This window comes from Aethalodelphis obliquidens, unplaced genomic scaffold (genome assembly GCF_003676395.1).
Source record: "Aethalodelphis obliquidens isolate GAN/ISIS:26980383/991018 unplaced genomic scaffold, ASM367639v1 scaffold7, whole genome shotgun sequence".
Lineage (NCBI taxonomy): Eukaryota > Metazoa > Chordata > Mammalia > Artiodactyla > Delphinidae > Aethalodelphis > Aethalodelphis obliquidens.
Window position 1 is genome coordinate 59,091,000 of NW_020837951.1, and position 23,475 is coordinate 59,114,474.

Genomic DNA, 23,475 nt, shown 5'->3' on the forward strand with positions numbered 1-23,475 from the left:
TTGAGCATCTTTTCATGGGTCTATTGTCCATTTTTATGTCTTTCTTGGAAAAAATACCCATTTTTTAAATCAGATTTTTTCTGTTTTTGTTATTGAGTTGTATAATTATATATATATATATATATATATATATATATATATATATATATGTGTGTGTGTGTATAATATTAAACCCTTCTCAGGTATATGGTTTGCAAATATTTTCTCCCATTCCGTAGGTTACCTTTTCATTTTGTTGATTGTTTCTTTTCTGTGCAGAAACTTTTTAGCTTGATGTAGTGCCATTTATTTATTTTTGTCTTTGTTGCTTGTGCTTCTGGTCTCATGTTTGAAAAATAGTTGTCAAAATCAGTGTCAAGGAGCTTTGTAGTGAACAAAAGGGAAGAATTCAGGTATGCTTTGTTAGGAGGTTATTAGAATGGAAAAGCTGAAGGCGGGTTAACCAGAAGCAGGGCACCCTATGTGACTGATTGGGGAGCAGTTTTGGCTTTCTCTGGTTGGTTTTGAGTTGGAAGGTAGGAGACAAAAATTAAGAAAGTTCGTAGTCACTCACTTGAAAATATCCTGAAAGTCCTGGACTTTCCTACCCACTCTGAGCAAAATGATGCAGAGGTTGTGGTTTGGATTCCTACGCTTGTTGGTCAGAGTTCTAATGTCACATATGGTCTGGTTGTTGTCCATTTGTTTATTAGTCTCTCATATCTCATTCTTCCCCTCCAATCACAGGGGAGTTCCTCAATTTAGCTACTAAGCTGAGCCATTTATAACATATTAATGAATATTTGTTAATACAACAAAAATATAATTGGCATAATGGCAATTATTATGTGGTTACAAATATATAATAAAGTTGTAATTTTTATGAATTGAGTTTTATGTACCAAAGTATATTATTTTTAATATTGAAAATATTTTATTGAACATTCTTATTTCTTCTAGTAGTCAACTGCTCAACATGAAACTTATTTACACTGTATTAAAGATTAGTTAGTGTCAAGACATAAGTTTATTTCCCATGATTCTATGAGGTAAAATATCTTTCTTTCAACTACTTAAACAGTAGGTTTCTTTATTTCTCAAATAGAAAAACTCATGAATATTTGCATACTTCTCTACTCTTTCTACTATGTAGGCTGGGCATTATTAAATAAAAGAGATTTAGCCAGATATCATGCAACAATTTAGCCCTGAATCCATTTGTAGGCTATCCTGACAACTGCCTATCAAAAACAGAGGGAAAAAAAAGATATTTTTCTTTAATATGATTCCTATAATCTCTTATTTCACTAGCATAGCAGATGTATTATACTGCCCAGTTACTGCAGTTTTTCTCAAACTTCAGAGTATATCAGAATGGCTGACGGGCTTGGTTGTACACAGATATCTGGACCCTGCTTCCAGAGTTTCTGATTCAGTAGGTGGTGACTAGAGTCCCAAATATTGAATTTCTAATAAGATCCTAGGGGATGCTGCTGCTGCTGATAGAACACCCTACTTTGAGAACCACTGAGTCAATACTTACTAACAGAATCACACTTATCTGGTCTTGCCCTCTTAAGGTTCTCAATCTAATAAAGACTCTGTTTTAAGAATAAGTTTACACAAGCGAATAAAAACAGAAGGACACAAATAAATTGGTTAGTAAAATAGAAACATGCCCATGTAAGTTATTTACATTTTTAATAATCAAATCTGGCTAAAATTTATAAAATAAAACCCAAATGGAAGTAAAACCCAGTTAACTAAGTGCATCATACCAATCACTTACTCTAGGGTACTTATAATGTTTCTTTTTTTTTAAATTACAAATTAGAATCATGCATCAAACACTGTTCCATAATCTGTTTTTATCACAGTGCAGTCTATCACAATCATGTTCTGTTCTGTTACAGTGCTGAGTTCCACAAGGGCAGGGATCTTTGCTCCCTTTGTTGATAGTCGCCAAGTTCTTAGAACAGAGCCTAACACGTAGAAGTTGCTCCTAAATGTTTGCACGTGTCTCACTATTTCTTTTGGTTAAGAGGAAAGATATGAATGGTTTTACAGCTTTAGATTGGTATAACCAAATGACCTCCAGAAAGACTGGACCAGTCTCTCCTCCCACCAGCCCTGTGTGCTTGTGCTTATTTCCCTCCCTCCTAAACACTCCTGCATCTATCTGCCAGTAGTAACATTTTCTGCTACATGTGTTTACCATATGTTGTTTTTCAAATTTTAACATCTCTAAAATCAGGATGCATACCCAATGGAATAATTTAGCTTTTTTTTTCCTTTTGTAGAGCTCTATAAAATAATGATTTGTCTTTATAATCCATGGCATTTTAGCAAAAAATAAAAATCCAGTGACACATAAAGCCTAGCGCTGCATTCGTGAACACTAGTCATAATTACTTCAAAAGCTATCTAATGCTATTAAACATTTTGAAAGATCACTGGAACACTGTGCTGAATGTCACAGATTGCTGATTAACTTCATAAGAAGTATCCTGCTTTCCATGTGCTTACTGAGGAATCAGAAACAAGAGGACCTGTCTTAATTACTACAAATCAGTACTACTTGTCTTGTATTTAAAAGAGACAGAAGAGAAAGAGAACATGCCACCAGATTTAGATTAACAAAAACCTTTCATAAAGGAAACATGTATTAAGAAATAAATGAAAACGTGAATATAGATGCAACCAAAACTCTGTAATTTTTCCATGGGAAAAAATGTATAAAATCTTCAAGAGAATCTTACTGAATTTATCTGCCATATGCTATAGCATGCTGGTTTGACTCTCAAATATTAAAATAACATACCAGATAAAATTATTGTTGTATATTTTTTCACTATTACATAATTTTCAACATTTAAAATCTTTCGAAGCAAATATTTCTCCAATTACTTAGAAATAAAAAGGATGAAATGGTGTGATGGCTTCATAATGAATATGCATCAGAATGGTCAACTTTATCAGCAATATATACAAAGATATTAAAATTGGATAAAATTTTTGCCACAAAGCTGAAAATATCTTATTTGAATGCAATATTAAAGTATTTCCTAAGTTGCAGTTTCTCCAAATGGGGATACAAAGAGTTCATATCTCATTACAAGGACTAACCAATATAATATATGCAAAATGTGTAGAAAAGTTGGGGCTCATAACAAGTATTCAACAAATATCAACTATGACAATGACACTGACAATTAAAATATTTAGAAAATAAATCTATGCAGCTACTCTAAGGTTTAATTTCTATTTTCACTTTTACTTCTATAATTAACAGGATTCATAGCAGTAGTGGTATAATTGCCCACCTTCATAAACATGAATATAGAAAAAAATATTAGCTTCCTTTTCAATGTTGGGGAAGGGGGAAGGAATGCAAATATGTATATATATATCAAAGATTATATCTATATTCACTTCTGCAAAGGTTTGACTACTCAGAATTTTTTCTCATTGAGAAAAGGGAAACACAGTTTTGTTATTTTTGCTTGGATTTCAACAGTCCATCAGAGACTCATGTGAGAGAATATGGTGAGACTGGGGTTTGAGGCAAGAGGGAGTGCCTCTGAAGGAAATGTTGAGAATATGGGAGGGAATCACTGCAGATTACAAGAAGGTTGAAGTACAAATGCCAAGTGATTGAACATGGGGGCATTCCCAGAAAGCACCCGCAAGAGCTAAGGGAGTTCTCCTAAGAAAGGAGAGAATCCTCTGTCCTGAAAGTCAGACCTAGGGGAGAATCAAAGTAAAAGACCATTGAGGAAGTTTAGTCATTTTCCACCTGATCATTAGTCTTTGTTGGAGTGAGAATCTCCAGTCATCCAATTGTCACCTGGAGAGATTGTTTCTTCTTTAACACAGCACCCTACCCACTGACTGTGCAGGAGGAGTGACACCTTTCATGACTTAGTTCAGTACTTTGTTCATTACTCCCAAAAAGCATCTACTTCCTAAAGACCTGCGACTTGAGTAAAGGTGGTTGTAGTCCTGGCTATCTATTGGCATAGTAGTATAGGATAGAACTGCTGCATCTGTACATGAACAATGGAAGGTAGGTAATAATGTTATTACAATACTATAGTATTTCTGTGCATTAAAGCTGTCAGTTCGGTAGGAATCAATTTAGAATACAAAGGATGAACACTTGATAATCTAGAGCAAAAAAATAAAAATGAACATTCAAAAGTAAATATATTAGAGACATTTCCTTAGATACAAATGTTAAGAGTGTTTTGTCGATTCTCAAGATGGGCTATATAATGGAGTTAATGAAAAACACCACTCCGATTAGCTCCATTGTAAAAGACTTTGCTCTTAGGAGTATGTGAGTAATCCCATGAGCATACACATCCTTTGCAGGAGTCTGTGTTTAACTAGGGAAAAAATATTTGTACTTAAGAATAACTATAACATATATATTTATGTATGTGCAAAGGAACACACATGTGTACATTATTTATCATTGTACTTTAGTTAAATAGGTATTAATTAATATAGATATTGTTTATTCTAAGGCTTGGTCAAATGCCAAGTTTAAAATACAGGCAATATTAAAGGTATCTTAAGTGAATACTTTCTCAGCAGAGAGGCCAGATAAAATAGACAGAATGCCAACAAAATAATTCCTGAATAATTCTTCTCTGAGTGTTCTACATGTTAGACATGTATTATACATAAACACCTTTAGATAGTCAATAAAATATTCAGAGGTACCCCTGCTATTTCCTTAATGATCCTTGAAGAGATGATATCATACTGTATTATTGTCCATTGTTCACTTTATAGAAAACCTTATTTTTTTCCTACTTAGGTCAATTGTTACTGTTAATACACAGAAATATATATTAAAACACCACCAGCACTTCATATATCATTTGTGATGTTAGCCACATTTTCCTAAGACTAGCAAAATGTACAAAAAATGATTGACTGCTAATTTTCTTTCATGATACATTGACAAACCAAAAGTTGAAATCATATAGTATAGGATATGGTTAAATATTAAAGACTTTATTGTGTGCACTAGTCCATATTCTTCAAACCAGGATCTAAACTGATGAATAGGATTATGTATATGAATTGGACAGTGAATTGAATTATTATTAGCTTAAATCCATTCTAAATATTTAGATATAAAGAAATATAAAACACAGTATGCCCTCAATTTAAAATGTCATTCAGAATTATAAATTAGCATATATGATATTATTTACAATCACAGAGGTCAGTATACAAAATTAATCATAATGAAATTGGTATCCATTGTTTTGGCAAGATTATTCTGCTATGAAAAACCTGGATGGATTGGGATTGACATATATACACTAATATGTATAGAATGGATAACTAATAAGAAACTGCTGTATAAAAAAATACATAAAATAAAATTCACAAAGAGAAAACTGGATAGATCAGAGAAAGAGAATGCCTCAGACTGAGAAAGTAAGTAATCAGCAGGAATGGAGATGCAATGACTTCTGTCAAAGATGCTGTAGGTGAGAAGCTCCCAATGGTCTCTGAAAAACTATTATTAGAAGTGAGGTGACAGGAAAAAGTCGTAAACACCTGCCTAGTCTTTAACACTGACGGAGGTGGGGGAAGGGCAAGGAGGAAGATCAAAATCATAGTTAAAAGCAAAAAGTGGGCAAAGAGAAGATACGAACACATATAACCTCCCCCATTGCAGAGTATCAGCCCGTCTAAGTGGGAAAGGGGAAAAGCCATAACTCTGAACAAAGTTAAAAGTATTTGTTGCTATAGTATATAATGACATATTAATTATACTGAATGAAGAACATTTTATATGTAAAAGTGACTAAAAAGTCTTGGGCCCTGGCTTAAATTCCATTTAGCAGTAAAGAACTAGTCCCACAGATTAATCATAACAGAAAAGGAAACAAAACATACTAAAGTTGCTTTAAGATGATATCCCTTGAGTACGGGCTATTCATGATGATTACAGAAATAATTCATGCTTAGAGAACTACTCAAGAGGGAAAATATTATAGAGTTGCAAAAACTAAAGTAGGGGAGAATTCTATAAAGCTAGGGAAAGTCAACAGAGTCAAGTATAGCAGAAAAGTCAAGAAATAAGGACAGTAAAAAAAGGTTAGGGGTTTGTGGGGAAAAAAGTTGTTACTGATGATGATGCAGATTTTTGTTCAACAGTGCAAATGGGGAAGAGAGACAGGTGGACAAGAAATAGAGGCAATAGAAATACATATATTTGAAAATGTTGGCAGTAAAATATGGAAATAATAGAATATTTAAAGAATGGACTATGCCAAATACTAAATTAGTAGCATTGATAAAAGAATGCAAATCCTTCCCTAATTTCCCTTACTATTCAAACTAATAGTTTTTGTTGTATCATATTTTTCATTATTCCTGCTATTCATATAAAGGTTAAATGCAAAAAAAAAAGTGTCTAGATTAAAGACCTTTTTCCTACAAACAAATATATATTCAGGACTTTGGGATTTCAGCAACTCTAAAGAAATTTCAACTGGCTTTCTTAGAAATCAGATTTTATGGAAGCTTATTCTGTTCATCTATAAGATAATTCATTTTTGCCATCTTAAGTTCATTCATCAGAAAATGTGTGAGATGTTAAAAGTTTATTGTTTTATGCCAATAAGTTTGGGTGATTTGTTGCACAGAAATAAGAGAACTAATATAAAGCAGATGGAGAGGTAAGCAATCAAAAACTACAACACAATGTGAAAACTACCATAATGGTGCAATGGGAAAAGAGAAATAGGAAACCAACTCTGTCAAGAAGAATCAGGGAGGTGGCATCTGGATTGGATAGAAGTTGAAAAGAAAAATAGGAACCATTCCAGGTGTAGAAATGGAAAAGGCTTTCTAGGTAGAAAAATCACATGTAAAAGGGTATGGCAATCTGAGGAAGTAGTGTGATTGGAAAATGACAAGAAGTTTGTTGTACTGGTTGCTGACATGCAGGTGGAGCCTGGCAAGAAGATTTGAAAAAGTGTCCCACAGTTCATGCATTTTTGTAAATGACTAAGCATGTGCAAGAGGTAAAATTCTCAAATTGATTACTTGGTTCCAGGAAATACATTTCCTCTCAACCATACATATTTTCTCCAGCACACGTTTCTTTGTCTAAGAACATATTTCCAAAGACTCTTTGATTTCCCTTCGGTAAAACCCCATCATAGAAAAACCCTTTGCATTCCAGGAGAGCTACATTCCTTTGGCACAGCTTAGATTTTTTAATCTAATGCTTAAACAGCACATCCTATGAACTAGCATATTTCTTAGTGCTTTGAACATATGAACTCATTCAATCTTCATAAAAACCATGCAAGTTAGATATTGTTAGTATTGCCATTTTACAGATAGAAAACTGAGATGTGGATAGGTTAATTGATGTGCCAAGATTCCCCAGCTAGTGCGTAGTGGAGCTTGGATTCCTACCTAGGCAACTGGCCCCTGTATTATACTGCCTCTCTGTTACACTGAGATTTCAGCAAAGAACACCTGATCTATGTCATTTTCACAAATGAACTTCTCCATGAGTACTCAAATTTTCCATGTTGAAATAACACATTTTATACAGTTTCCCAAATGTGTTTCATGAAATATTAATCCTAGGAGATATTTGGTGGGAAATGGTCAAATAAGTCTGGAGAACCCTGGTCACCATGATATTTTCTTAGAGGTGTACAACAGATGTTCATATTTTTAAAGCTCTGAAAATTCCTACAAAAACAGTCTGTTTAATTATTTTAAGAAAGTATTATGACATATTTCATTCTGTTATTTTCAACTGTTTTCAATCTTATTTGGGGTTATTATGCTTCTAATTGCTCTTAACACCTCACTGAACGACTCTTTGAGAAGTGTTAATCAAGGATGAAATAACTGAATCTTTTACTCATTAAAAATAGGCTTAACCACTACAAACACTACTCTACAAGGAAAAGCATCCACACTAAGGATGCATTCTGGCTCTGAAAAATCACATTTATCATGGAGGTAGTTACAACTGACAAAATTCTTTCACCAGCAAACAGAACTTCCTCACTCTCCCTTTTGCTAATGGAGATTCCCTTATTTTATTTCTTCACTTCTTATTCCTAAGCCCTATAATAAATCTCATCCCGTGATTAGTCCTGAACCTCTTCCCTGCTTTAGGCCCTTCCCAAGCACTGTGCCTCACTCACATCTCAACCTCCTTCTGATAGTCAGAGGACTGGAAGCAAAAGTGGAAAGTGTAGTCATAGAATCTTGAGATGAAGTAAAAATTAAGATGAACCTAAGCATCTTTTAGTTTAATCTTTACCCAGGTAAAAATGAAATCACGGAAACTTACAAGAGGTTAAATGATTTTGAAGTCAAGAGCTGTCATCCCTGAAAATATAGATCCCTTAAACTATAACTTGCTTAATAAATAATATCCTGTAACCCGCCTTCACTGACTAATTGTTTTGCAAATTGCATTCACTCCAAGCTTCACCTAGCTTAGACAAAACATCACAAGAATACTTTAACTGCCTCCTGTAGATAACAACACTTCGGACATAATGGATCACTAAAGCAATGGATCACTGCTTAAGTTGTTTTTCAGGAACAGGGAGCTAGTCTTGCACAGTTCAAACCAGTCAATACCAGTCAATACCAGAGACCACTCAACTGAACCTGCATGAATGTTCGTTGGATGACTTTTTGACCTCAGAGGGCCAAACACTCCACCCTCAGATCATGTCAACGCCACCATTTTCTGAACATGTATCCCATGAAGAAGCATATATCAGATACACCCGAGGAGAACACAGATTACTTCACCTTCTCCTTGCCACCAACCATCTTTCCCCACACCTCAGGCAAGCCTGCTTCTTTATCCCACAGATGTCCCAAGCCCCTCACCTTTGGGAAGACAGATTGGAGACTTGTTTCTCCATCTCCTTGCTGGGCTGCCTTGTGAATAAACCCTTTCTCTGCTGCAAACCTTGGTATCTCAGAGTTTAGCTGGCTGTGCATCAGGCAAACAGACCTGGTTTGGTAACAAAGTGCCTAGGGTCATAGATACAATAAGAAATTGACCTTGTTTGGAAGCAGTCATTTTCTGATTGCTGATTCAGTACCCAAGTGGTCTATGTTATAAGCAATAGAGAAGAGGAAGGGAGATAAAATGGTATTCTGCCTCTTGTGCGGGACTGTGCAGTTCACCTAAGCCAAATGGCAACTCCACTGTTAGGACTTGTACTATTAATGTTCTCACCACTCTCCCAACACCAAGAGCCTCACAACTAAAGTCCCTGCTTCCACCATGGCACAGGCATGCAAGGATAGGAGTAGAGGGTTACTGATTAAAAAATGGGTCTCTTGGGCTTCCCTGGTGGCGCAGTGGTTGAGAGCCTGCCTGCCGATGCAGGGGAAACGGGTTCGTGCCCCAGTCCGGGAAGATCCCACATGCCGCGGAGCGGCTGGGCCTGTGAGCCGTGGCCGCTGAGCCTGCGCATCCGGAGCCTGTGCTCCGCAACAGGAGGGGTCACAACAGTGAGAGGCCCGCGTACCAGAAAAAAAAAAAAATGGGTCTCTTTACCACACCGAAGAGCTGAATTAAAGCCCTTCTTCATCCTCTTGGCCAAAATTCCCTGTATAGTTACACAACCTGCACTACTGTACATGGTAGGAGGAAGAAAAAGGGGAAATGAGGGAGAGGAGTATGAGAGGGGCATAAGAGGAAAGAGAGGACAGAGGGAGGGGAAAGCCTGGTCTTTACTATTTTCTCTATCCTGAACTCATAATTAGAAAACACAAAACCTCACTGAGTTCTTCCATTCTCCTTTGAGTTTGGTGAGCATCTTTATGGCTGTTACTTTGAGCTCCTGATCTGGTAAATTGCTTATCTCCATGACATTTCTTTCTTTTTCTGACGTTTTTTTCTTTTTCTTTCGTTTGGAAGGTATTCTTTTGTCTCCTCATTTTGCCTAACTCTTTGTGTTTGTTTCAAGGTATCGGGTAGATCAGCTATGTCTCCCAGTCTTGAAAGAGTGACCTTATGTAGAAGGTGTCCTGTGGGGTCCACTGGTGCAACCACTGGTCAGCAGAGCCAGGTCCTCCAGGGGTATCCTCTGTGTGGACTGCATGTGCCCTCCTGTTGTGAATGCGTCACTGCTGCAGGTGCACTGGAAGACAGGGTTGGACCCACAGACTACTGGCTGTAAGGCCCACCATGACTGCTGTGGGCACACTGCTGGTAGTCAGGACCACCTTGTGGCCTGCCTATGGCTCAACCACAACTACTGTGGGTGTGCTGGTAGATGGACTGGCCCCCATCCTGCTTGTCTGTGAGGCCTGGCTACAACTCCTGTGAGCACTCTGGTGGGTGGTTCTTTCCCCCCAGAGTCAGAGCCACTTTGGAAGGGCATCAGTGTCAGCCAGGGCCTCCTGCCAAGTGGGGCAGTGTGGAAGTCTGCTTTGGAGGGGTGCAGTGTTAGCCAAGCTGAAGAGTGAAAGAAATGTCACCTGCCAGCACTGGGCCAGTTAGGTTGAAAGAGAGTACAAAAAAATAAAAAATAAAAAATGGTGCCCACCAGTGCTTCTGTCCCCAGAGGAAGTTCTACCAGATCCCTCCCCCTCTGGCACACACCCTGAAGTTAGTCAGTAATCTCCTTCTTGCATGACCCAGCTGCTTTTCAAGCTTCTACCTCTGCATTGAGACTCAGAGTGAGTGAGTTTGTGTGCAAGCCCTTCAAGAGCAGAGTCTCAAGAAGGGCTTCCCAAAGCAGCCCTCCAGACCTCCCAGACATAAGTCCCCTCGTTTTCAAAGACAGATGGTATGGTGGCTTATCTTCCCAGTGCACGTCCCCTGGGCTGGAGAGCACAATGTGGGGCTTGGATCCCTCACTGCTCAGGGGGGCTTCTGTGGTTTTAACATCCCTCCACAGTTCTGAGTGTCCTGCATCTCTGCCCTTTTTACCTGTCTGCATGTGGCTTTTTTTCTTTATGTTTGTAGAAAACCTGTTCTGTGAGTCTTCAGGTTGTTCTCAGAGACTATCAGGATTATAGCAGTGTAGACATGCATGATAGATGCCCACCCTGAGAGCACTGTATCTAACAATGCTATGGTTAGGTTGTAGAGCATTATTTAGTGCCTACATCTCTATGTATTAAGTAACAGTACAATTATTACCACACTTCCAGAATCCTATAATAGGTGGCATTCCCTGAGTGCTTACATGCCAGGCACAAGGCTGAGCAGCACCCTTGTATTATCTCACTGAGTCCCATGACAATGCCATATGTTAGGAACTATACGAAGTCCATTTAGAGGATAGGGAGACCAAGCCTTAGAAAGGACGCATATTTTATACAAGGCCACTCACTCCCCTTTAGTAAATGTCTAAATTTGGACTTTAGTTGATATAACTGCAAACCTGAAGTTCATGAGCTCATGCCTTCTTGGACCTTCTTGAGATCCATCAAAATAGCCCTGAACTTTCCTGGTGCAGGTTTGGACCCCGCTCTTCCTCCAGTATCTACAGTTTCCCCTTTAGGAGCTTCTTACCATAGGCTGGTTCTCCCACTCTAACCTCCACGTCTCTCAATTTCTTTTTCTCATATCCTTATCTTTATCTCTCTGTGTTTCATTCTGAGTGATTTTCTAAAATTTATCTTCTAATTTATTAGTTTTCTCTTTGATTTTCTCCATCTATGTTTTAAACCATATTTCTAAAATTCAAATTGTTATGAATCAGCATTTTGAGAATTTCTGTAAATTTTAAAACATCAGCACATTTCTCTATACTATCATTGACAAATTGGAAAATGCTGAAGACTATATGCTACCATTCACAATAGAAAAAAATAGTTATAAACTATCTGGTCATTAATTGAATATAGGATGTTTACAGACTTTATGAAGCAAATTATAAACTCTATTGGATGATATTAAAGAAAACCTGAATAGAGAAATATATTAATGAACACAATTAACATTGTTAATATCTCAATTGTCCCTAAATTATTCACTTTATTCTTTGGGTTTATTTCTTCAATAATATTTAAAATGGATTCTGAGTCCAAGCAAACATGTTACAGATGAGTTTTTTAGAGCATTGCATTCTGTTAACTGAGGAATGCTCTTATTCTGTGGTCGTATGTATGTGGGATACACAGATTAATAAGTGAAAGAAAAATCACAGAGGTACAAGAAAGCACAAGTATAAGGGGACTTTCTACCTAAGTCTTTGTAACACAATAATTTAAGAAGGTAAAAATGAATTTTAAGTTGAGACTGAATAACAGCAGGAGAGAATACAACTGACAAGTTTAGGTGGAAAGCTTACACTACAGTATGTTCCTTTTCTATACAATGAAAATATACAAAAATAATAAACTCTTTTCCTCTGTGGACACTACTCATCCATCACTCATTCATTCACTCCCTGTCTGCTGCTCAGCCCTGTTTTAAGGATTAGGCACACCATGGAGAATAAATGCTTTAGTTGGCCACCCTGGCAGGTGAAGGGAGTCATTTACTGCAGTGTGAAGAGTGTCTAGCAGTGTCTGTGGCACTGCAGGGGAAGGAGTGATGAACACAGGAAGAAGCAGGCAGATGTTGAATCAAACCACCAAAAAGCCCTCCGCTGCAAGCAACATCAACTGTTCCCTTTAAATGTTCTTTCTTCCCTGCTTATCCTCAGGCTGAATCTCACCAGGCATGTTTGGTATTCTATAACAATTAGAGCAGAACTGTTCATCCTTCTGTTTTCACTCACTGGCTGATAACTTAGCAATATAAAGAGAATTCCCTTTGTACTAAAATTTAATGAATAGTCCCTAAGTGTAAAAACATTTTTTTTCTTTCTCACAAAATGTGCACTATCTTCCCACATTTTATCAGCCTGTCTTCTAAATACTAGCTGTGATAAAAATATATTGGCTAGTGAGGTTACAGGATTTTTGTGTGTGTGTTTCATAATATATTTGGTTGTTAGGGTGACTTTTTATTTAGTTCATGGTATAGCTAAATCCATCTAACCATTGGTAATAAAACCTGGATACTTTAATTGATTAACGGCCCAAAATTATGATGGAAAGGATATAATGCTGGAAAACAAAATAAAACAAACAATGGAAACCAATCAACAAAATAAGCAAAGAAATATCATGACTCAACTGACCCAGGGTCAGTGCACTGGGGGAAAATAATTCAGTTTTGTGTATATATATGATTCAGAATTTAATAATTTACTAGCCATGATAATATTTGATTTACAATTACTTTTGCTAAACATTTTCTTCTCATTATGAAGTTGTAAAAAAATCAATTCACCCTTAAGGAAACTTCCTGTCCAATTTAACACTTAACAGTGTTAGCTGAAAATCCTCTGGGGTATGGTGGACTTGTTGAGGTTGAAATAATGGAGTTAGGGATATTCAGATCAACAATTCAATGCCAGTCTCTTGGCTCAAAATCCATTCCCTTATTCTAAATATAAGATATCCAGTCGTCATAAATCTATTCATTGGTTCTGGAAATAATGAGGGACTGCTTTCTGTCAAGAACTATTTTAGATGCACTGTGAATAGAATACACAAAGATCATTGTCCTGGTGGAAGATGTACGATAGCAGGTGGAACACACAATAAACACTAAATATAATGCATGAGTAAATCATGTAGTATGGTGAGAAGTGCTAAGAAAAACAGACAGCAGAGGGTATAGGAGATTGGGGATCCTTGGTTTGAGAATGAAAGTTGCAGGGAATAAATAATTAGAGGATCTCTGGTCATCATAAATCTGTGGATTCGGGGCTTCCCTGGTGGCGCAGTGGTTGAGAGTCCGCCTGCCGATGCAGGGGACACAGGTTCGTGCGCCAGTCCGGGAAGATACCACATGCCACGGAGCGGCTGGGCCCGTGAGCCATGGCCACTGAGCCTGCGTGTCCGGGGCCTGTGCTCCGCAACGGGAGAGGCCACAACAGTGAGAGGCCCGCGTCCCACAAAAAAAAAAAATCTGTGGATTCTGTATTTCACACAGTTACATAAATAAAAGTGGCCTTATTTGAATGAAGACTAGATGATTAGTGTGTATGCACATGTGAATCTTCTCTGGGGAGATGATCTATTGTTTTCATCAGACTCTGGAAGGGATCATATTCCAAAACCATGTTAAAAATCTGTTAACTACTATCCTTTCATGTAAATTGCAAGTGATACCAAGCAGGAAATACAAGTGATTAGAAAGTTATTTTATTTAATTCTTGCTATATACCATACTTCTTTTAACTGAAAATTCTACAGCTAGCATTAGTTTGGTTAACATAATTTTGGTTAATATCTAAAAGTTCATTTTTTACTGGGAGACATAAAACTATATTATTTGAGAGTTGGTCCCCAGTTTTTCAGTCATTATCACTAACAGTAAAAACTATACTACTTGATGAACACATGTAAATATGCATCAGCATCTCAATGAAAAATCTTCAACTCTAGGTAGAAGGCCCTGATCAAACAATAGAAACTCATCCAGTTCAACAGCATTTCAGTGACAACACATAAAAATACAAAATCAATCCATTTAACAAATTTAAATGCACTTTCTTTAATTTATTAATACATGGTAGAAACACCTTTGAAAATCAAATTCCATTTGTCAAAGCCAATTATGATATAGTTTAAGCAAAGGGATATACAGATTTTGTGAAGGGTACTTTGGTCCTTTGTAATCTAAATGATTTATGTATAAAATAAGAGATTAGTAGAATTTTAGTTCTCACTGTAACAAGTTAATGTATTTGTATGTTTTGGAATGAATGCTTTCTGTTATAGAAAGATGTTCTAAAAGTTAGTATAAAAATCATTTTGACTCTATAAAACTATCACAATTAATTATGTTCCACGAAGTGTTCTTTGAACTGGAAATTTTGCACTGGTCCTTCCCATAAGCACCATTACTACCACACTTTATTTCATCAAAACATATCTCCTTTTCACAGCTTGTCTAGAAATTTAAATCATGTCTAGGTGTATGAGTGGCAAATTTTCAAAAGCATATGTTAGACAAGATCAAAAATGAGCCATTTCCATGGCAAATACATTTACATTTCTAGTCTTTAATCATGCTTTGCAGTTCTTTGGTGTACTAAAATGAACACACCCTAGGAAAACACTTGCTGACCAAGAAACAGACATAATTCACAGAATCATGGATATTCCAAAAGAAACTAAAGGAACAAAAATAAAAGTCTATAACGAGAGGTAGATTATAATTACTTTCTTATAAATTTCACAATCTTGCTTAAACGAGAGACTATCCCTGACATTATTTAGGTAAAATCTCACGGGCCAGAGCTTATTTTCCAACTGTGGAATACACATTCATAAACTCAGATTTTTTTTTTCTCTTTTAAATCTGTTTGAATGGAACTTCCACAGCATTCTATCTTTATCTAGCAAAACATTTCCTTCTCTTTTGTCCATTATTTTCACATAATTTATACACTGGAACCGTACATAACATCGTCCCAAGCCTTTATGGCAATTCTGTATTAGACGATTTGTTACAATTCTTCCAACACTGAAATAAAGTAAATTTTAGAAAATGATTGTCGATGCCTATTATGTAGGCACTATGTAGCACAAAGCACTGTGCTACAACTAAAAAAATATATATATATGGGCCATTTAAAACATTTTTCTTACATCTGTCCAGTCCCTGACCTATATTGTCTATGTCATTGGAAGCTATGAACTCTTTACATTAAAAAAAAAAAAAAAGCAAGGAAAAAAGCCTAGCAAAGATCTGCAGCATCTCCTCCTCCCTATATTGTCAGTACAATTTTAATACATTCTTGTTTCATTTGGGCGTGCACATGTGTGTGTATGTGTGTGTGCATTATGAAAATCCTGGTTCCCCACCACCGATATTCTCTATCCTATATAGTTTACTAATGATTTAGACTATACCATGTAGGCAATAAGGAACCACTACAGATGTATAATCATGCACATTATATGATGAAATTTGTGTTTCTGACCATCAGTATAGAAAATGGACTGCAAGGAGTTGAGACTAGAGTCTGGGAGAACAATTAGGAAGTTAGGGCAAAAATACAAGGGCAGGAACTATATGTGAAAATCCTTTATAAATTCCAAAGTCTTTACAAATGTTAGTTATTATTATTAGTAGGATTAATACTTCTGGTGATTAAACCTCCTTGGATTAGGTACAAGAATGAGCTGCAGTAGACAGATTTCCCACCATGACGGGCTTGTCATAACGAGACTCCTTTATGTTATAAGTAAAGGTCAAAGTGCAATACTAAGCTGCTGGCTGACTGTTTTGCACTACAATGGCCCACCTGTCTATTTAAATAACTCTTATGCTAAAACGAAATGTTATTATGTTAACGTCTCTTGGTACTACAGAAAACCATCTAAAACTCTTTCACAAGGAGTCTCTTTTAAGAGCAGGCTTTCCAGGTCAACTGGAAGGAATTCTCCTAGATATAACCTAATTTAAATGTCATATAAATCTCCGATTTACCATTTGCTATGTAGATAACCATAAGCGTTCTAATAAGAAAATGTGTCACTACACTTGGTCAAATTTACTATTAAACAACTAGCTAATAGACTTGGAAATTTTTTACATCCTTTATCAATGAAGATATCATTAAAAACAGACCCTGCAACTATTTTCTGAATTTCATTCTAAAATCAAAGCACATTATCATTATCTGGCTCTGTCTCATAATTAGTTTGGTCTCCAGTACAACAGCAATTTCCTTAAAGCTTATTGTATGTTAGAATTAAATCTTTTTTTTTTTTTTTTTAACTACACATACCTTTCAGGTATTTCCTCTCTCAATCCCTGCCTATCCCTCCATTACTAAGTTGCTGTGTCACATGGCTACTATAGAAATCTCCCACTATTTGGGAAGTTATGTCTGGCAAGCTTAGAAAAATAGCTATGAACCAATATGTTAAGCAAAAAGTTTCTAATCATAAAATTTGAAGAAAAAAAGCCTTAATGCTCCTGAATTTGACCCTGCAGAAAGTACCCTCTATTACACACTTACAATATCTACTACCTGGGGGTAACATAAGCCTCGAAAAAGAAGGTTGTCTGACATCAGAAAAACAACTGAAGTTCTTACTAAAACACTATAGGTTGAGGCAGAAAAAGTAATTTCTTAAGGCCCCAAACAATAATTGATCATCAAGCACACATGGATTATGTCTGAGTATACTCCACACACAGGCCTGCAGGCTACACTCTTGGAAAGAGCGTTCTTCTTCAATGGTTAAGGCAGATGGAGCTATCTGGAAAGTTCATTTTGGTGGAGAAATCTGACTCCTCAGCACTGCTATAAAAATGATGTGCTTCTATCGTATCAGAGAGCAGCATAATTCAGAGGAATTTACCCTCAAATGAAAACTCCCTAAAGCAGAGCACATGACTGATAACACCGTACAGATTGAATGAGTTATTTATTTATGTACATTAAAGCCTTTTGAAGTGAAGATTAAAAGGGCAGCAATATACTTTTAGTGATTTAGAGCATAATTGAAAAAATCACAAGTAATTCAATCACACTGAAATCTATGGTGATTGCTGGGTATTTCTATTTTTACTGATAGGCCTTTAATCTGAATAATAAGCTCTTTGTAGAGAATATCTTTTTTTTTTTTTTTTTTTTTTTTTTAGTTCACACTCTGCACTGGGTACTAGGCTGCATGAATTTAGTTAAGTTTATTTTCAAAACAAGCTTAAGAAATAGAAATCATTAATACCTTTATTCTATAAATGAGGAAACTAGCTCAAGGTCACACAGCTATGGTAAGCTGGGATTTAATTTTCTGAAGTCTGACAACAGTGTCAGGCTTCCTTAAGAAGCCTGTTAAAGAGGAAACCACAGGCTCAAAATGGTGTCAGTTGAGCTAAAGCTCATGACACTAAACCTAGATTTAATACCTGACCTAACTGCAGTTTTGACCTTCCCCAGGAATGTAATCTCAGTTGACCTTTCTGGAATTTTCTGGTCAGCAACAATGAGGTTGGGGTCCTCTCCAACCCCCAAAGGAAAAATAGGTAAGCTTCATGACAGACTCTCACCTCTCCCTCAAAAGATGACCTGGTCTGAAACAATTCTTTCTTGTCTTTTCCTAATAACTTCTTTGCTCCACTCTTCTATAAAAACTCTCCATTTTGTACAACTCTTCTATTTACTAGATGGGATGCTTCTCCATTCGTGAACTGTTGAATAAAGCCTATCGGATCTTCAGATTTACTTGGATAAATTTAGTTTCTTAATGAAACAAAGGACCAGAAGTATGTATGTCTCTTTTTGTTGGCCTCAGTCTATCTAAAGAGACTGGAAAAGATGTAAACTTAAAACACTTTGGAAGAGAAGGTTTAACCCCAGAGGCTGTGGTAAACTCTTGTACCTAGATACATAGAATAGATTGCTAGTTAGAGAAATTTCATCGGTGAGTTTTTTGAGGGATTTTTCGTGGTCGATTCCAAAGGTTTGCCTTAGAAGTGATGCAAGAGTGACCAAGAAAAGGTGGTGAAGGGGAGCAGAATTTGTCATCCCAATAGATGCTTCTTTGACATAAGGATTATTTTAGGCTGACTATTTTTAAGAACTGAACAGGACACAGGAGAAACTGAAAACCAAGTAGAAGTCACCCTTTTGTAAGAGACGTTTACATTGATAAAGGACATCTCCATCTGTAAGGGTGTCTCCCTCTCTGTACCAGGGAGAGGAGGATAGTTCTTTATCTCTAGAAACTGTCATCAAAGGAGAAGGCAAAGACTTTAATCTGCATAACAATCATACGCTTGCTTATTGCACTGTGCCTGATAACCTCTCATAACAGCTCCCTCCACCCCCCACCCCCGAGATTTTCTTTTGTCTTTAGTTGGAGATGGTATTTAAGGTGGCAGCTTGGGCCATTTTGGGCAGTTGCTAAGTTTTCATGGATATCTCCCATGTATACAGGATGCTATTAAACTTCTTTTTGTTCTTCTTCTATTAATCTATTTTTCACTGCAGGGAGTCTCAGCCAAGAACCTACAAAGGCAGAGGGAAAATTATTGTTCTTCCCCTACAGTGGCAGAGGAGTAGGTACTGACAGAACAAGACGACAAAAAACACCCGAGAAATCCCCCAATCAGTGTTGCTCTGAGAAACGTTAAGTCAAAGACAGGGTCAAAAGCCTTTTCCTACAATGTGGCTCTATAGATTGTGATTAAAACTGGGTAAATATACACTTCCAATGCATAGATACACTTCCAGTCTTGAAGACAGAGAGGGAGTTTGTAGGGTTTTAAGTCATCCATTGCATCCTGCAGATCCCTTCTTTGTAGAGAAGGCAAACTGGCAGAGTGGAGAGAGTTTGTTTGTTTTTTGTTTTTTTTGCGGTATGTGGGCCTCTCACTGTTGTGGCCTCTCCCGTTTCGGAGCACAGGTTCCGGACGCGCAGGCTCAACGGCCATGGCTCATGGGCCCAGCCGCTCCGCGGCATGTGGGATCCTCCCGGACCGGGGCACGAACCCGTGTCCCCTGCATCGGCAGGCGGACTCTCAACCACTGCACCACCAGGGAAGCCCAAGAGTTTGTATTTTGAAGAGTGATAGACCTCGATTAAATATGGGTTAGAATCAGACTCCACTGCCTACCAGGTAAAACATCTAACCATAATGAGACACAAAGAGGTTAAGATCACTGTCTCCAGAATCAGACTGATCAGGTTCACAGCCCAGCCTTACCCCTTACTCTGTATTTTAATACCTGAAAAACAGATGTTATAATAGTAGCTACCTCACAGATTGACATAAGGATTAATCAACTCTTTGAGGTACACAATGTGTTTTCCTACATGGGGCTTACCAAGGGTTAGTTACTATTGTTTTTGTTGCTGTTGTTGTTGTTATTATTATATTAAAACAAACCATTACTTTCAATATAAATTTTGATAAATTAGGTCATGTATCCAATTTTAAAACACCTGGAGCATGGAGTTAACCTTCGCAATATTGCACTTCCCCTTCATTGAGCAATTATCTAAAATACTGTGCTAAAAGTCTTTGAATCAAGTCTTTCCAGTAGGGGGGACTTTTCCAATTCTTAAAGCTAGATGGGTCCTCAAGTCTAGCGTTATCTCTCTAAATACCTCCTTCCCCCATAAAGTAACCAGTGGTCCTTTGCCAGGAGCATCCCTGCTAGAAGACTAATATGGATACATTTTAACCCACATGAGTGTTCCACGAATAGAGTCTAGACCTACAGAAAAACAAAATGTCATACTTGAAACTGCTGAGATGAGCAAACACTGCTTCAAACTGTAACGACATGGAATTCTTCCAAAGCCCGTGTTCTGCCTTTGCACCTACTCAGAATTTTACCCCTGTCCTCTGGTGACAGCTGTGGCACACAAGCTGACAGTACTTAACTTGCTCTATGATTTCTTACTCAGTGCTTTATTACGAGTCTTAAATTTATTACATTCAACAGTTTGCCTGATATATTATTCTGTACATTACTCTCTGTTATCCTCTTCTGTGACTTCCTGTCTTGCATTGACAAGCCTCTAGGACTTGGTTTATTGGTTATTCTTGGTTTGGGATAAAACGGCTTCCCTTTGTTCTAGTTCTTTATTTGCCCTGTCTACTTTCAGAGATGCTACAACATTATGATTATACCTAGCATTTCAAATTTAATATTATGTATTGCTTTTTCATGAAAAATTAGATCATATATCTAAGAGTACATACTGTGTAAGAAGCAAGGAAAGTGAATGTGTGATTTGTTCACATATACTTGACTTCTCTATATTCCCATAATGATTATCCATGATATTTATAAACTTACACTGATTTATTATCAAATGAAAGTTTAAAAAGCCCAGTAATTTTAAAAGCAAGCATATATTTAAAATAATAAACTTAAAATGGAATCACCTAATTGAACATCAATAAACCTGACAACAATTCAGGCTAAGGGTGTTTCTACAAACACACACAGTAATTCTAAATCTGCCTTTAAAACTTCTCCCTACACAACCTTACAATACAAAAACAGAAAGAAAAAGGCTATGTCAAGGACAGTATAACAAGCGACAACGTGCAACTTTCATAAGCTTGAATTCTCGCTGTGGGAAACCAAATTTAGTTGGCTGGCATGCTGTGTTAGATCAATTCAGCATTTTTTTTTTTTTAATTTGGAAATTTTACATTTAAAAACTAGATTTTGAATGCATTAAAAGTCAGAAAATGTAGGCTACTACTCCTGATTGGCAAAATTAGCTGAAGCTGAATACTGCTGTCCCTTGTACTCATGGTATACAATCTGCAAATGCCTCTTGGCCCCCTTCTTTCCAGCTTTCACTCATTCATGTCAGTCATCATCTAGTCTCTGTACATATTTATGCTTGGGACCACAGAGAGAGAGATGCCAAGAGAAGATGTGACAAAACCTGACAATCAGCAGTGTATAACCCAGTAGAGAGAGATTAGGAATCCTTCAAGAGGTTTTATAATGCAGGTTATTTCAATATAATAATAGCCATGATGCAAATGAGGATAATTACCCACTTAGCACTTGAACAACTACAATATTATGTGGCCATTAAACATGATGTTTTCAAAAAATGTCATATGCAAATATAAAAAATGATTTGGTTAAATGACAAAATTACACATAGATCATACAGTTGCAGGTAAATGTGTACTGAGTTATATTACAGAGATAATTCAAACTAGATGTGCACTATCAAGGCACTACTCTCAATGGATGCATAATCACTTAGAATTGTAGTGTTAAATTGGGCCAGGGAAACCAATTCCATGACCAAAGATTCATATTTGTATATTAATTTAAACGAATTATATTTTCATTGAAAGATTTTTTTTAAAAAACAAATTAGTAAGACTAGTATGCTCCTTTGGAATAGAGTAAGGAGAAGTAAAAAAAAAAAAAAAATATTGTGTGAGTATTGTCTGAAGTTTAAGGTCTGGAGGGAATGGTTGAATATCTGAAAAGGATATCTCTGAGATTAATGAGTATAGTACTAGTTAAGCAATTTCAGTAGCATCATTATTTTTCTGATTTTTTTGCATTTTTAAGTGACTGCATTTTTGTTACCATAAAAGTAATTCATTATTAATGTAAGTGATTAGAAGATAAAGGTACAAATAAGAAAATACAAATCACCTATAATGTTATCATAAAATTTTACTACTAAAAGTTTTGAACCTTTTGTTTCTAGTACTGTTCCTGTTAAAACATATGCTATATGAGGACCAGGGGCTTCTATTTTGCTCACTAACATATCCAAATACTTAGACAGTAGTTGCAAAAACAAACAAAAAGTAGGCACTCAGTAGTTATTGAGGGAACATGTGATTTCAAAGTTAGGTTTCTACCATACTTTTAATTTTGTGTCTTTTTAAAATTCTTTTAACATCATATTATAAGCGTGTTCCTCTGTCTTTAAATGTTCTAACAAGGTAGCTTTTTAAATGGCTACGTGATGTGCCATAATTTCTACTGTTGAATAGTTAGGTTGTCTCCAAATTATCACTATCATCAAAATGCTTCAGTAAACATCTTTGCACATAGAGTTGATTAGTATATGATTATTAAATTATGACATATAAATGACAAAACGAGAAAATGTAGATCAAAAGAAACTATTTAAGGCTTTTGTTCTATATGCCATACATATATTCCACCAGCAATGAGTTGAGTATTTATGTTGATTATAATTTCTGCAAATTTTATAGAAAAAATAAACAGTATTTAATTGTTTTGATTTGTAGTTACTTGATTACTGATAATGCTGAATACTTTTGTATGTTAATAGAACTATCTTTAATTGGAAATATTGTTACTCTAAAAATTTAACAGAAAATTCAATACATAAAATAGTTGGCATATATATATATAAAGATGGTCACATATCAACTTTTGCTGTACAATTATATTAGTTATAATTATATAACTAATATATAAGTTAGTATAAGTATATTAAGTCATTATGTCTCGGAATATGCACACACGTACATACATACACATGGATAAAACGTGTGTATTAATTGTACATTCACTAACCCATACAGATATTCATTGTCTGATAACAGACATATTCATCAACTGACGTAAAATTATTTAAGAATAAAAATATTAATGTTGGTATATGCATTTGAAGTATAGAATATTATCTCCTGATCTATCTTACACGTCAAAATATATTCACGCCTCATTCAGAAGTTAAAACTGTGCCCATTCTCTCACTCATACACACACACACACACAAACACACACACATTTTAAACTGGAATAACATTATTTGCTTTAGCAATTCCATATAAGTAAGATTTGACAAATACTAAATACCTCTAGAGAAACTTAAATATATGTATCACCTATTTCGATAGAAAAACTGAAAAAACAAATAACATATCTGTTATAATATATTTTAAACTTTCAGTTT